This window comes from Heptranchias perlo, chromosome 41 (assembly GCF_035084215.1).
Source record: "Heptranchias perlo isolate sHepPer1 chromosome 41, sHepPer1.hap1, whole genome shotgun sequence".
NCBI classification, from domain to species: domain Eukaryota; kingdom Metazoa; phylum Chordata; class Chondrichthyes; order Hexanchiformes; family Hexanchidae; genus Heptranchias; species Heptranchias perlo.
Window position 1 is genome coordinate 1757424 of NC_090365.1, and position 14993 is coordinate 1772416.

Sequence of the window (14993 nt, forward strand, 5' to 3'; positions counted from 1 at the left end):
CTTTTATAAACAAGATAGTGACTGAGTTGGGAGACGGGCTCCACAGCACTTCGGTGGCCAGACCCTACAAACTACATGGTTACAGGTAACTGTTACATACAGGATTTTTATTCCAAATGTTCACATAGACACATTGTTAAATGTTACCATAGAAGTAGGACCAAAAATCATAACAGAAAGGGCATGCATACACAAGAGTTTTAATAATATATAGATAGATATTTCAGTGTTTATGTATTTGCAGCATTGGATGACTAGAGGGTCTCTGGAACCAGAATTTTTAAAAAATAATGGTGTAGTATAACACTGCCCTTTGATAGTACCCCGGGCAGACTGCATTTAAATGTCTGGCATCCTGCAATACTTTAATTCTGTGCACTGGTTCAAAGTAAATGCTTGTATTTGAATGCTTAGTCTACCCTGACAGTGCAGTGCGGTACTGAGGAGGAGCTGCATTGTTGCCCTTTAGATGAGAGGTGAAACAAGGACCCACCTGCCTGTTCCACTTGTTCAGGTGGACGTGAAAGATCCCATGACTCTACTAGCAGAAGAGCAGAGGGCTTGTTTGCTATTCTCCTGGCCAACATTCCTCCTTCAAACACCACCAAAAGAAAGAGATTAACTGCTCCTTCATCTCATTGCTATTCATAGGAGTTTGCTGTGTGCAGATTGCCACATTTCTCTACATGACAATAGTGACTACACTTCAAAGTAATTCATTGGTTGGGAAGTGTTTTTGTAGCTCGTATGCTGCTGAAACCCTCATCCATGCCTTTGTTACCTCTAGACTCGCCGATTCCAATGCTCTTCTGGCTGGTCTCCCAACTTGCACCCTCTGTAAACCTGAGCTTATCCAAAACTCTGCTATGCGTATCCTAAGTTGGACCAAGTCCTGTTCACCCTTCACCCCTGTGCTCGCTGACCTATATTGGCTCCCTGTCCAGCAATGCCTTGATTTTAAAATTCACATTTACATTGTTTTCAAACCCCTCCATGGCCTTGCCCCTCTCTATCTCTGTAAAGTCCTCCAGCCCTACAGACCCTCCGAGATCCCTGCGCTCCTCCAATTCTGGCCTCTTTCACATCCCTGCTTTTCATTGCTGCACCGTTGGCAGCTGTGCGTTCAGCTGGCTAGGCCCTAAGCTCTGGAATTCCCTCCCTAAACCTCTCCATCTCCTTTTAAGATGCTACTTAAAATATACCTCTTCAACCAAGCTTTTGGTCACCTGTCCTAATACCTCCTTATGTGGCTCGGTGTCAAATTTTGTTTGCTATTGCTCATGTGAAGCGCTTTGGGACGTTTTACTAAAGGCAAGTTGTTGTTACGTATTTATACAGCGCCGTATCATTTCACAAGTTTGTTTTCTGATGAGTGGAAGTGTTCCGAGGACAAACAGCGAGTCAGAATTTGAGAGATAAGCAGCGCCTTGGTTCAATGGCTCATGATCAAAGCTGCCGTGAGTAACAAAACAAACCACGTGCACTGCTATAAATTATTTTAAACGGTACATTTCCTATATGTATGTTTATAGTGACACGTCAGCGTAAGAAAGCTCGGCTTGGTGAACTCACTGAGACTCTTTCCTTCTCCCTCCCCACCAAATGGTCGAGAATATACTCGTATAGTACTGAGCCAAATAGACCATTGAAGTCCCAGGTCTGGTCTCTTCAATCTGCTGAGTTAGCTGATCTCAGCCTAGGCAGCAATTGTAAGACTTTTGACCGCTGGGTTAGGGAGGGAAAAAAACTAGCCAGGATTCCTGCTTCTGATCACTACCTCGAAAACCTCTGCATGTCAGACAAAGGCAGGATCAGACTAGACTATCGTGCCTTTCCCCTCTGCGGTTGAATAGCTGGCTGACAATTGCTGTCTAAGCTCGCACATGAAGAATGGCTACTTAGACGAGGTCTGTGTTGAGTTAGCTGCGCTGAGCTGGGCTAGCAGTTGGAGTGCCAGAATTGGCCGAGGTTAGGAAAAGGAAAATCAGCCAGGGGTTCCTGCTCCTGATCGCTGCCGAGTAAACCTTACTGGAAAATACAGTGTTGCTATCGGATGAGGGCAAAATCAGGCTCGGCTGTGATGCCCCACATGGTTTAATAGCTTGACTCTCCACGGTTGCATCTCATTAATGAACAATAGTCACTTGGGTGAGGTACAGAAGGATGCCTCTTGTAAATCTGTCAACTTTTTCTCAAGCTATCTATCCAACTCTCTCTTGAATTTGCTGATAGAATTGGCCCCCATTGCCTCCCTTGTCAGTTTATTCTGTACCTTCGCCCCTCTCTGTGTAAAGTAGTTAATTTAAACTGTCTCTTCCCCCTTTTTAAGTTGGAAGCTGATATCAGCAACTTGTGATCTATGCAAATTAAACTTTTTTCCTCCTTGGAATGCAAGTAACACCAACAAGGCCATGTTTATTGCCCATTCCTAGATACCCTGAGATGGTGGTGGTAAGCTGCTGCCTTTTTACAACTGGATGGCTTGCTAGGTCACTTGAGAGGGCATTATATGTCAATCATGTAATGTGATATAAGGCTGGAGCCAGATGTAAACCAGACTAGACTTGGGAGTCTGGTTCCCTTCCCTGAAGGACATTAGTGAACCAGTTGGGTTTTTCCAACATGGTGAATTTGCTTTTGGTGCCAGCCCGCAAATTACCAGATATATTGAATATATATTGAATATATATATCACAATTTGCCACGATGGGATTTATGCTCATAACCTCTGGGTTTTTTTCAGTACATTGTGGAGTTTTACTTGGAGTTGGTGTACCCGGTCACCGCCTCCGACAGGGTGTGTTTGGCTAGCTCCCCTCGGGCAGCAGCTGGCGCACGGCGGTCTGGATCTCCCGGGAACTGATGGTCGAGCGCCTGCTGTAATGGGCCAAGCAGAGAGGCTCACCCGCAATGCGCTGGAAAATATTGTTCCCAAAGGAGTTCATGATGCACGTGGCCTTGGAAGAGATGCCGGTGTCGGGGTGAACCTGCTTCATCACTTTGTAGACATAGATGGAGTAACTCCTTCCTCGACCTTCTGCACTAGTGTAGTAACATAACCATTACATTGTTGTGCACTGTGACTTGTATGTGGTCCGCACGACTCCATTGTAAATCTAAGCAGCCCATAAATACAAAGAGCTTGGTCGCTCTGCATTAAATAATAAGTGTCTTTTTCTGTAATAAAACTGCTAACATTTCTCTGCACCTCGTGGTTACTGCTGCAAATTGATATTTACATCTTGTGGCCATGGCTTGATGTAACACATTTGCTGCTTGATCAACCGTGTGTTATGCTGTGCAAGAAACTATAGATTCACTTCTATTTATTACTACTTGTTCTGCTAGGTCATGTGGAACTATCGCAGGCGTGTTCAAGCATTTTTGTCTTGGAAGGCCATTTAGTTGGGCCATATGTGAAGTTTAAACGAATGTTCCCATAAAGTTGCGTATTTCTCAAGCTGCAGATAGTGATGGATCTTAGTGATCTGATTTGGGATTTATGCACCAATGAGGCACAGTGCTAAGAACAGCTCTTTCCAAACCTGCAGACCAACGAAATTCAAACAGGACAAGCCAACGAGTAAGAGGTATAAACACAAATAGAACTAGGGCTCAGGCACCAGTAATTTAGATACAGCTAATGTATTGTGGACTTTACTAGTGTAGTACACAATCTCTGGCCAGAAGGAGGGGCTGTAGAGTTAAGTATACCACTTCATGGAATTACATAGAATTTACAGCACAGAAACAGGCCATTCGGCCCAACGGGTCCGTGCCGGTGTTTATGCTCCACATGAGCCTCCTCCCTCCCTATTTCATCCCACCCTATCAGCATAACCTTCTCTTCCTTTCTCCCTCGTGTTTATCTAGCTTCCCCTGAAATGCATCTATTTGATTGCCCAGTTTTTTTTTCTCCTCTCCAGAAGGTGCTGACTCTTACTGCAGTACAGTTCCATAATACCTCGTGTGTGTCGAGACCATTAGACCCTCCGGATGTTCTCATCGAGGTGTATTCCAATGCTCTCCTGGCCGGCCTGCCACCTACAACCCTCCGTATACTTGAGCTCATCTAAAACTCTGTCACCCGTTTCCTAACTCACACCAAGTCCCGTTCACCCATCACCCCTGTGCTTGTTGACCTACATTGGCTCACAGACCGGCAACACCTCGATTTTAAAATGATCATCCTTGTATTCAAATCCAGCCCATGGCCTCGCCCCCTCCTCCAGCCCTACAACCCTCCGAGATCTCTGGCCTCCTGTGCTTCCCCGATTTCTGTCGCTCCACCGTTGACTGCTGTGCCTTCAGCTAACTAGGTCCTAAGCTTTGGAATTTGCTCCAAATTTCTGACTCGAATCTGCTGGGTTAGCTCTCTCACCTGTGGCAATGCCCCTTCTCCATGGTTGTGTCTCCCAAATTGTTTTTCAATTTGGAAAGAGTTGGAACTCTGGCTGATTTCCCCCCCACTCCCCCGACTCTTCTCGCCTAGCTCAGGGGAGCTGAGAGCAATTGCTGCACCACAGCCATCACCTAGGCTGAGTTTGACCAACTCAACACTCTCTGACAATTGGACCTGGGACTTTCCTGCTCTGCATGGCTCAGCTGCTCACTGAAACTATCAGGGAAGGAAGCTTTGTGGAGAACTACTTGATCTGCACTTAACACCTTGCTCTTCCTGGCTGCACTGCTGTAGTTGAGGAACTAGTTGTGTGGGAACTCGCAGCCACAGACCCCTACACCTTACAGCTCCGTCCCTCAGTGCTGTCTTTCAACAATTCTTTTCTGTGATATCACCAGGCAGTTTAATTGCCCACGTGGCGAGTTTCAAGTAACAATGTGTTGGTAGAGAGGTATATGCGGAGGTGAGATGTGTCCTTTTACACGGGAGAAATCAAGGGACGGTTTTAGCTGAGCTACTTTTACACATCTCCAAGTGTATAGGTTTTCAAATTGGGATCAGCTTCCATATGCAAGTCTATATTTCCTGGGAACCAAAATTTGACCTTATGCATGAAATATCTGGGCTAGTGTGCCACAGGGTGAATAATGAACCATTATATCATTGGGATGTGCAGTAGAAATAGTACAGGATAGAGTCATATATCTTGATATCTCTGACCAGTAGAAAAACACCATGGTGGCAGACTAATTCAGGCTAAACTGTTAATTGAATTTATTATAATAAGTTAAATTTACAAAAGCATAAAGATAAATCAGATTAAAAATAACAAGTACAGTACTTAAGTCTACACCATTGCAAGACAATAGAGGTTCCAAAGGCCTTCAATAGATCTTCAGGGAGTCTCTCTTAGCTCTCAACACGTATCGTGGCACAGCGCAATAGGGAACTGAGGCACAAAGAGCAGCAGCCTGGCTATATGTCTTTGTTTGTTGTAAAATCAAAGCTGGCACAAAGGAAGGTTGAAAAGGTATTATTCACAAATAGACAAAGCCTCACTACCAATTGCCTCTTGCAGTGACAAACGATAAACACAGACAACGGGCATTTACGTCTGTCAACAAACGAGTCTTAGCCAAATAACATTTGTCTCGATTAGTTTTTTGATCTGATAATTTATGTATTTCCACTTACGGTTCATAAACAACAACAACTTGCATTTATACGGCGCCTTTAATGTAGTAAAACATCCCAAGGCGCTTCCCAGGAGCGATTATCAAACAAAATTTGACACCAAGCCACGTGAGATATTAGGACAGGTGATCAAAAGCTTGGTCAAAGAGTTAGGTCTTAAACTAATAAGAATGTAGCAATTAAAGCCATTTAATATGTCATTAATATGCAGCGCTTCTATCAGGTAGCACATGAGCTGCCTGCTTTTGATAGCAAGGTGGATATTGAGAATCTGCAATATGATTAGCAGTAGTTTAAAAGGTTATTGGGGCTTCCAACCAGATAACCTAACTTCCACTTTCAAGCTACAGAAACAATAATTTCCCTTCAGAGAATTGCTGATTCCAGGGCATGGGGCCAATTAAAATTGCATATGAAAAATAAAAATATAGAATTTCTTATGAAGTAATACTGCAAGGGTCCTGGGATCAGTCAGATAAATTAATAAATTGACAAAGGGTCTCACTCAACACTGATGCTGTCGGACCTGCTGTGCATTTCTATCGTTTCCTGTTTTAATTTTATTTTAATATAAAGTGTCGTGACTGTAGCTTGCAGTTGAAAGTGACCGTACTGGTCTGACTGGAATGGTTGATACAACCGTCCAGAACGAGCTCAGCAAAGCACTGCAAAAATATGCAGGCTGTTTATTCAATTCCGCAGTAATCTGTTGTTGTCCTGAAGGGTTTTGATTACATCTCAATATGAGGAACTGGGTGGTGCCTTGTGTTAGAACAGTGGCCATTCATCCCTGGGAACTGGATCGGATTCCTAGTCAGATAGGGATGAAGGTCACTTGTTTCCAGTGGAGGGGTGGGTGGTACATGTGTGAGAAAGCGTTGTCCTTAATATATAGGCTTAACGGGAGTATCCAACATCAAGTATTGCTTTGGCTTTGACATTACACTGCGGGACATTAGGTCACAGTCAGTAACACATTTGTATGAAATTTCTCTCTCCACTTTATCTCCAGACTTCAAGTAATATACTGCAGGAAGATATCAACGGACTGGTCAGGTGGGCAGAAAAGTGGCAAATGGAATTCAATCCGAAGAAGTGTGAGATAATGCGTTTGGGGAGGGCAAACAAGGCAAGGGAGTACACAATAAATGGGAGGATACTGAGAGGTGTAGAGGAATAGAGGGACCTTGGAGTGCATGTCCACAGATCCCTGAAGGTAGCAGGACAGGTAGATAAGGTGGTTAAAAAGGCAAACGGGATACTTTCCTTTATTAGCCGAGGCGCAGAATATAAGAGCAGGGAGGTTATGCTAGAACTGTATAAAACACTAATTAGGCCACAGCTAGAGTACTGCATACAGTTCTGGTCACCACATTACAGGAAAGATGTGATTGTACTGGAGGGTACAGAGGAGATTTACGAGGATGTTGCCAGGACTGGAGAATTTTAGCTATGAGGAAAGAGTGGATAGGCTGGGGTTGTTTTCTTCGGAACAGAGGAGGCTGAGGGGAGATTTAATTGAGGTGTATAAAATTATGACGGGACTAGATAGAGTGGATAGGGAGGACCTATTTCCCTTAGCAGAGGGGTCAGTGACCAGGGGGCATAGATTTAAAGTAATTGGTAGAAGGATTGGAAGGGAGTTGAGAAATTTTTTCACCCAGAGGGTGGTGGGGGTCTGGAACTCACTGCCTGAAAGGGTGGTAGAGGCAGAAACCCTCAACTCATTTAAAAAGTACTTGGATGTGCACTTGCAGTGCCGTAACCTACAGGGCTACGGACCAAGTGCTGGATAGCTCTTTTTCAGCTGGTACGGACACGATGGGCTGAATGGTCTCCTTCTATGCTGTAATTTTCTATGATTCTGTGCTCAACTATTCCAATACTCTCCTGGTCAGATTCCTATCCTCCAAGCTTCAGCTCATCCGAAACTCTGCTGCCCATATCCTACCTCACACCAAGAACCACTTGACTGTTATTCACATCCTTGTGGACTTACATTGGTTTCTGTCTCCCCGACGCCTTAAATTTAAAATTCTCATCCTTGTGTTTAAAACATAGGAACAGGAGTAGGCCATTCAGCCCATCGAGTCCATTCTGCCATTCAATTAGATCATGGCTGTTCTGTACTTTAAATCCATTTACCTGACTTTAATCCATATCCCTTGATGCCCAATACCTAACAATAATCTGTCGATCTCAAGTCTTGAAAATTTCAATTTAAAGTCCCTCCAGGGATTTCTGGTACCTCCTCCAACCCCTTGGGTGGGTCAGGAAATGAGGAAGGCAGCCGAACTAACGTAGTGTCAGCTGTGGCTGAATCGGTAGCATTCTCTCCTCTGCGTCGGTAGGTTGTGGGTTCGAGTCCCACTCCAGCGTCTTGAGCACAAAATCTAGGCTAACACTCCCAGTGCAGTACTGAGGGAGTGCTGCATTGTCGGAGGTGCCGTCTTTCGGATGAGATGTTAAACTGAGGCCTCGAGGAATCTGTGGCTAGGGAATAGAGTTTGTGGCAGGGTCCGAAGACAATGGCTTTGGTCTCCACACAGTAATGCAGAGACCATCTCCTAACTTGTCCTGAAAACGAGAATGCAACCCATAGAGATCAGTCTCCCGAAATAAGCACAAAAATGAAGGTGATGATGGCAAGATTCTCACCGTCGAAAAACTAAATATGCATGGTAACAGCTGAACAGGTTTTTTCAGTGGCCATTAGCTTAAATGGCATATGATTGATTGGTTAGACAGAGACTGTGTGTGAGTTCTGATCTCTCATGTCATTTGTTATTATAATCTTGTGCAACCAGTGATACTCCCTTATGTTTTCCCCCAGTGAAAAGAATTGAACCAGATGCCTTACCCTGGGCAGCGCATTGTTTGCTTGTGTGCCAGCACTGTCCTTTCTTGAAGGCCAACACCCAATGCCTTGCTCTTATAAATAGTAAAGGTGGTTGGGTACTGATTACAACCCACAATTTCCCTCACATGGAGAGACCCTAATCTCGGTTGGCCCACTAACGGAAGGCAATAGAAGTTCTCCCTAATGGCTCAATGAGTCTATCCAGTGAGTAGCTGAACCATGCAGACCAGGAAGGAATCAGGTTCAGTGTAGTTTATCTTATCTCAGTGGTGGTAATACTATGGTTGTCTCAAATGTCGCTGAATGAAGGAAGGTCAGTCGAAGAACAGCTCACTGCCAGAATAGAGTTGTTGGGTTGGGATGAGTTGGGTGGGAACAGAGACCGGGGGGGAAAAATGAGTTAAAGATACAAATGGAATGATTTGCAAGGCTGTAATTCCTTTGAGAGGGGCCAGAGAACAGGTTGTGAATGCTCTAAGACTTTGGTGGAGTATGTGTGATTCTCCAAAGAATGGGTTCCTGCCTCTGTGGAGGCAGCGAGCAAATGCCAAGCCTCTTGCATAGAACTTATAGCACAGAAATAGGCCATTCGGCCCAACCGGTCTATGCTGGTGTTTGTGCTCCACGCATGCCTCCTTCCGCTCGATTTACTTCATCTCACTCCACTAGCATGTTCTTCTATTCCTTTCTCCCTCATGTTACTTATCTAGCGTCCCCTTTAAATGCACCTATGCTTTTCGCCTCAACCACTCCTTGTGGGAACGAGTTCCACATTCTCACCACTCTCTGAGTAAAGAAGTTACTCCTGAATTCCCCATTGGATTTATTGGTGATGATCATATTTATGGCCCCTAGTGGGAAATATCTTCTCCACGTCTACCCTATCAAATCCCTTCATAATTTTAAAGAACTAAGAGGGTGCAATTTCCAAAGCCTCTTTCTTTTTACTCTCTCTCTCCCTCTCGCTTTCTGTCTTTCTCGCTCTCCCTTTCCGTTGCTTTCTCCTCTCCTGGAAGCGCTGACTTTTGCAAGGTAATCGATCGCCCAGGCAGCCCGTTCTTCATGTTCGAACTGAGTGTTGGGAAGCTATTCAAAAATGGATGTTGGCATCACAGCTGGGCTCGAACTTGTCCCTCACCCAACATCCAGCAGGGATTACTGGAGAATGATCAGACTCCCCTGGCTGGTTTCCCCCCACCCCCTTCCTAGCCCCAGGGGTATCAACGTGAACCGCGGAAATCATCTAAGTCAGCACAGACTAGGGATTGAACCTGAAACAAGCGCCACCTCATTTAGAATATCCGGGGGAGCGCTGCAGCATACATTGTGTTTCCTGCCTTGCCTGCAGCTCTCCTCCTCCTCTTAAATTAAATTAACTTGCTGCTCATCTCTCTGTCTCAGCAATTGATACTTATGCATTAAGAGTGCTTTGGACGATGTGTCCTTTCACAGTCTTAGTTGAAATCGTTGGGGTTGAATTATGAAATAAACCTGCAGAAATTACCACTGAACTGATATGAAACAGCCACCATTATCGGGAGAAAATTTAAAGCATGCGTGGATAGGCCGTAACAGTGTGGGTTGTGATCAATAAAACCTGGCAATGGGACTTACAGTTCTTTATAGTCCTCTGCAGGCTTACAGGTGTCAGCTGTGGCTCAGTTAATAGCACTCTCGCCTCTGAGTCAGAAGGTTATAGGTTCCCACTCCAGAGACTTGAGCACAAAATCACTAGGCCGACACTACTGAGGGAGTCAGGTGCTGTCTTTCGGATGAGACGCCAAACCGAGGCCCCGATTGCCCTCTCAGGTGGACGTAATAGATCCCACGGCCACTATTCGAAGACAAGCAGGGGAGTTCTCCCTGGTGGTCCTGGCCAATATTTATCACTCAACCATTATCACATTGCTCTTTGTGGGATCTTGCTGTGTGTAAATTGGCTGTCGCTTTTCCTGCATTACAACAGTGACTACACTTCAAAAGTACTTCGTTGGTTGTAAAACGCTTTGTGACGTCTTGAAGTTGTGAAAGGCGCTGAAGAAATGCAAGTCTTTCTTTTTTCAATAAAATGCTAGTGACCTGACTGATCTTTGTAAATCATAGGCCAGCGGTGTCCAGGCTTTTTGTCTTCAATATGGGTTGTTTTTGTATCTTCCAGGCCCACAAAATTGGGCAGGAAAAGAGCTGGCCCATCAAGAACAGCCGCACCGTCAAGATGGCTGGAGCATCATGACTGAGCCCGCCCCCCACTCCCCCATAGCGATGTAATCTCCAGGGAGCGGCAAATAACCAGGGCCAATAACTCTTTTAAAAAAAAAAAATTCCTCTCCGACCCCGTCAGGCGATTGAAACCAGTCCAGGAGATCACATGGACCATGCAACAGTTCAAAACGGGGCAAACCAACAAGTAAGAAACAGGACTGAGTTGCTCGGGCTTTGAGGGTCCGATTGCTGGGGCTCAGGGGCTGCAGGTTCAGGACCCTGTTCTAAACCACTGCACCACCAGACCCTTCACATTGTAAGATATTTTTCCAAATTTTCCCTTGAAGTTCTGTTTCATTGACTTCAATGGAAAGGTGAAACGGGCGACCGACACGTTGCATGTTTTCCAGCATCGCCGAAAGTTAAAATTACTCCCGCCATCAGGAACTCACCGTATGAGGAATTGCGGGTGTGACAAAGTAATCAATGGCTTTGTAATGTAGAGCATGCTGATGCTTTGCATTCCGGGCTACATCTTCTTTATCAGCGATCCTGCGATCCAGTCCCACACTACTTGAAGAGGAAAATTTGCGGGGCTATGGGGAAAGCAGGGGAGTGGGACTAATTGGATAGCTCTTTCAAAGAGCCGGCACAGGCACGATGGGCCGAATGGCTTCCTTCTGTGCTGTATCGTTCTAAGATTCTATGACGATGACGAAGTGCTCCTCTCCCATCACGTCTATCAGCATTAATCTACACTGTCACCTTATATTTCTTGTTGGTTTGTCCTGTTCGTTAGAAGCTATAGAAAAAATATGTAATAGAGGGAATGTTATTGAGTCATAAAGGGTGTGTAACAGAGGGTGGAACATGACAGGGAGGGCTACATTTTATTACTTCTCCCATGAAGGAGTTTTAACTGTATGGGTTATTTCAGAGATGGAGGTAAATTAGACAGTGTGATAGTGAACGGCTGGTGACTACAACAATGCCTTTAACACAAAACCGCCTCACAGGCAAAACAGACAGGGGACCAGATGCCAAGCCAAGGAGGGAAAAGTTAGGAGGGGTGACCTAAAGCCTGGTAGAAAATATGGGTTGCGAGAAGGCTTTTCAAGCAGGAAGTGGCAAGGCAAAGGGGCTTAAGGAGGGAGTTCCAGAGAGTGGAATAAAATAGCTGAAGGCACGACTGCTAATGGTGGGGCGAAGGGAGAGAACGCACGAGAGGCCAGTCACAGGACTGGGTGGGGGCTATTAGGTTGGAAGAGGTTGCAGAGGCAGGTTGGGCAAGGCTGGGATGAAATCTGAAGATGAGGAGTTTAAATTGAATATGTTGGGGGGGGGGAAAAGTGTAGCCTTTATTTTTCCGTTTTCTCCCCCTCCCTGAAGGTTTTGACTCTTTGCTGGAATGCAGCGTCCATGGGCTCAGTCAACCTCTGGAGCCTCACCCAACTGGTCATTTCTTCACCTGTCAGCCGAACCAATGAGTTTTGGCAAGCTACTGGACTTTAGAGGGCAACCTGGTCCTCCCTTGATGCCCGCGCACGCTTTTCCCAGCAGGGGTGACTGGACAGTGATCTGGACGGGAACTTTGGCTGATTCGGTTCTTTATTTCCACCCCCACCCCCCCCCCGCAGGAGCTGAAATCAATTTAGTGCCCCTGCCCTGGCTGTGATCATGGACCACGGATGGAGCTCCCGGAACCTTCTGGTCGCCTGACTCCTCCACCCTGGGCGGTACCTTTGGCCATCGAGCCTCAGGGTCTGGTGTGGGGAATTTCAGGCATAAAACCGGCTGCATAGAGTGATTACCATTATTCCCGGCCAGAATGGAGCTGATTGGGTAATTCCCCCGTCAATCACGCCTGGAGCCCGCACTGCTGTAAGTGACAGGGATTGATTTTATGCAACAGAATCTGCATTATGGAACTATCCTCCACTGACTGCAATTTTGCTGGAGAAATAATCCTGCTTCTAGCGGGAGAAGCTGCTGTAGTTCTGTTTGCTGTAGTTCGTAGAGACTCTTTTGAAATAGACTTTGCTGTAAAATAGACCGTTTGCTGTGAGTCCTGCCGTAAGTCCCGCCCCGCCTCCAACACCCAACTCATTGGCTGACACAGTGGTGTCACTCAACACTCTGCATAAAACTTGCGTGATACCGTTCCACGGCTCGATGTCTTGTGAGCAGCTGCCCTACGGTGCCTTACCCCACTCTCCCTAAACTCTGTATTCCGCTTTTTACACATATCGGACTGGTCAAGGTCGTACAGTGTGACAGAGGTAGAATAGACTTATACCCCCAGATGTGTTCAACTAACAAAGCAGTTGTGTTTTTAAAATGAAAATGACCTTCCATCTTGTGGGTAGCGTCTTCTTGGTACATTCGGCTGGAATACTTCAAACGCTCCTTTGGTTTTGTCAGCCCTGGCTCAGTGGGCAGCACTCTCGCCCCTGTGTTAGAAGGTTGTGGGTTCAAGCCCCACTTCAGAGACTTGAGCACAAAATCCAGGCTGACGCTCCCAGTGCAGTGCTGCAGGAGAACTGCACTGTTGGAGGTGCCGTCTTTCGGGTGAGACGTAAAAGATCCCACGGCACCGTTTTGAAGAAGAGCAGGGGAGTTCTCCCAGTTTCCTGGCTAATATTTATCCTTCAACCAACATCACTAAAAACACATTTATCTGTTTATTGCTGTTTGTGGGATCTTGCTGTGCACAAATTGTCTGCCGCATTTCCTACATTACGACAGTGACTACACTTCTAAAGTACTTCATTGGCTGTAAAATGCTTTGGGACGTCCTGAGGTTGTGAAAGGCGCTATATAAATGCAAGTCTTTCCTCGTGCAGTTTCAGAAAATATTATCTGATTAGTAACTAGAGAGACAGGATATCTGTTTGCTGAACATGTGTGGTGATGTTTACCTGGAATGTAACTCAACCAGTTTCAGAAAGGGGAACTAGCTTGAGATCTGAAAGAAGAACTGAGGATACAATTGCAACCAGAAATCTTGCTTTTTGTGAGTTTTGGAGAAGGCAATCATATTTATTACATTTTACTTAAGTGTTGGGTTATATAAGGAAAATCTTCTTAAAACCAAGATTCATTGCACCATCTCTTACTGTACGACCTTCTTAAAAATGTTGGATATAAATTATTTTTCATCTGATTGCATTGCATTCTCCCCATTCAACTGGCTTCTCATCTCTCTTGAGGATGCTAACTCTTGCTGGGGTACAGTACCACAGACAGACCCGGAGTACAGTACCACAGACAGACCCAGGGTACAGTACCACAGACAGACCCGGGGTGCAGTACCACAGACAGACAGACCCGGGGTACAGTACCACAGACAGACCCGGGGTACAGTACCACAGACAGACAGACCCGGGGTACAGTACCACAGACAGACCCGGGGTACAGTACCACAGACAGACCCGGGGTACAGTACCACAGACAGACCCGGAGTACAGTACCACAGACAGACCCGGAGTACAGTACCACAGACAGACCCGGGGTACAGTACCACAGACAGACCCGGGGTACAGTACCACAGACAGACCCGGGGTACAGTACCACAGACAGACCCGGGGTACAGTACCACAGACAGACCCGGGGTACAGTACCACAGACAGACCCGGGGTACAGTACCACAGACAGACCCGGGGTACAGTACCACAGACAGACCCGGGGTACAGTACCACAGACAGACCCGGAGTACAGTACCACAGACAGACCCGGGGTACAGTACCACAGACAGACCCGGGGTACAGTACCACACAGACCCGGGGTACAGTACCACGGACAGACCCGGGGTACAGTACCACGGACAGACCCGGGGTACAGTACCACGGACAGACCCGGGGTACAGTACCACGGACAGACCCGGGGTACAGTACCACGGACAGACCCGGGGTACAGTGCCACGGACAGACCCGGGGTACAGTGCCACGGACAGACCCGGGGTACAGTGCCACGGACAGACCCGGGGTACAGTGCCACGGACAGACCCGGGGTACAGTACCACGGACAGACCCGGGGTACAGTACCACGGACAGACCCGGGGTACAGTACCACGGACAGACCCGGGGTACAGTACCACGGACAGACCCGGGGTACAGTACCACGGACAGACCCGGGGTACAGTACCACAGACAGACCCGGGGATTTTTTTTTATTCGTTCATGGGATGTGGGCGTCACTGGCGAGGCCGGCATTTATTGCACATCCCTAATTGCCCTTGAGAAGGTGGTGGTGAGCTGCCTTCTTGAACCGCTGCAGTCGGTGTGGTGAAGGTTCTCCCACAGTGCTGTCAGGAAGGGAGTTCCAGGATTTTGACCC

The 14993-nt window shown here is 46.5% G+C and overlaps 1 protein-coding gene and 1 long non-coding RNA gene across 5 annotated transcripts in view; one reads left to right on the forward strand and one right to left on the reverse strand.

Annotated features, from left to right (window-relative positions):
- The window catches only part of LOC137305904 (striatin-3-like), a 59953-nt gene extending 53308 nt beyond the window's left edge, over positions 1–6645 (forward strand). Inside the window, exons 22-23 of one of the 2 annotated variants that reach the window (XR_010958778.1) lie at positions 15–85; positions 6609–6645. The gene's annotated coding sequence lies outside the window, so the exon portion shown is untranslated. Of the gene's footprint in view, positions 1–14; positions 86–6608 lie in introns of those variants that run through there. The other variant, XR_010958779.1, reaches the window with a different exon arrangement.
- Positions 1–14993, reverse strand: part of LOC137305909 (uncharacterized) — a 62969-nt gene that overhangs the window by 36496 nt on the left and 11480 nt on the right. The window lies entirely within an intron of this gene.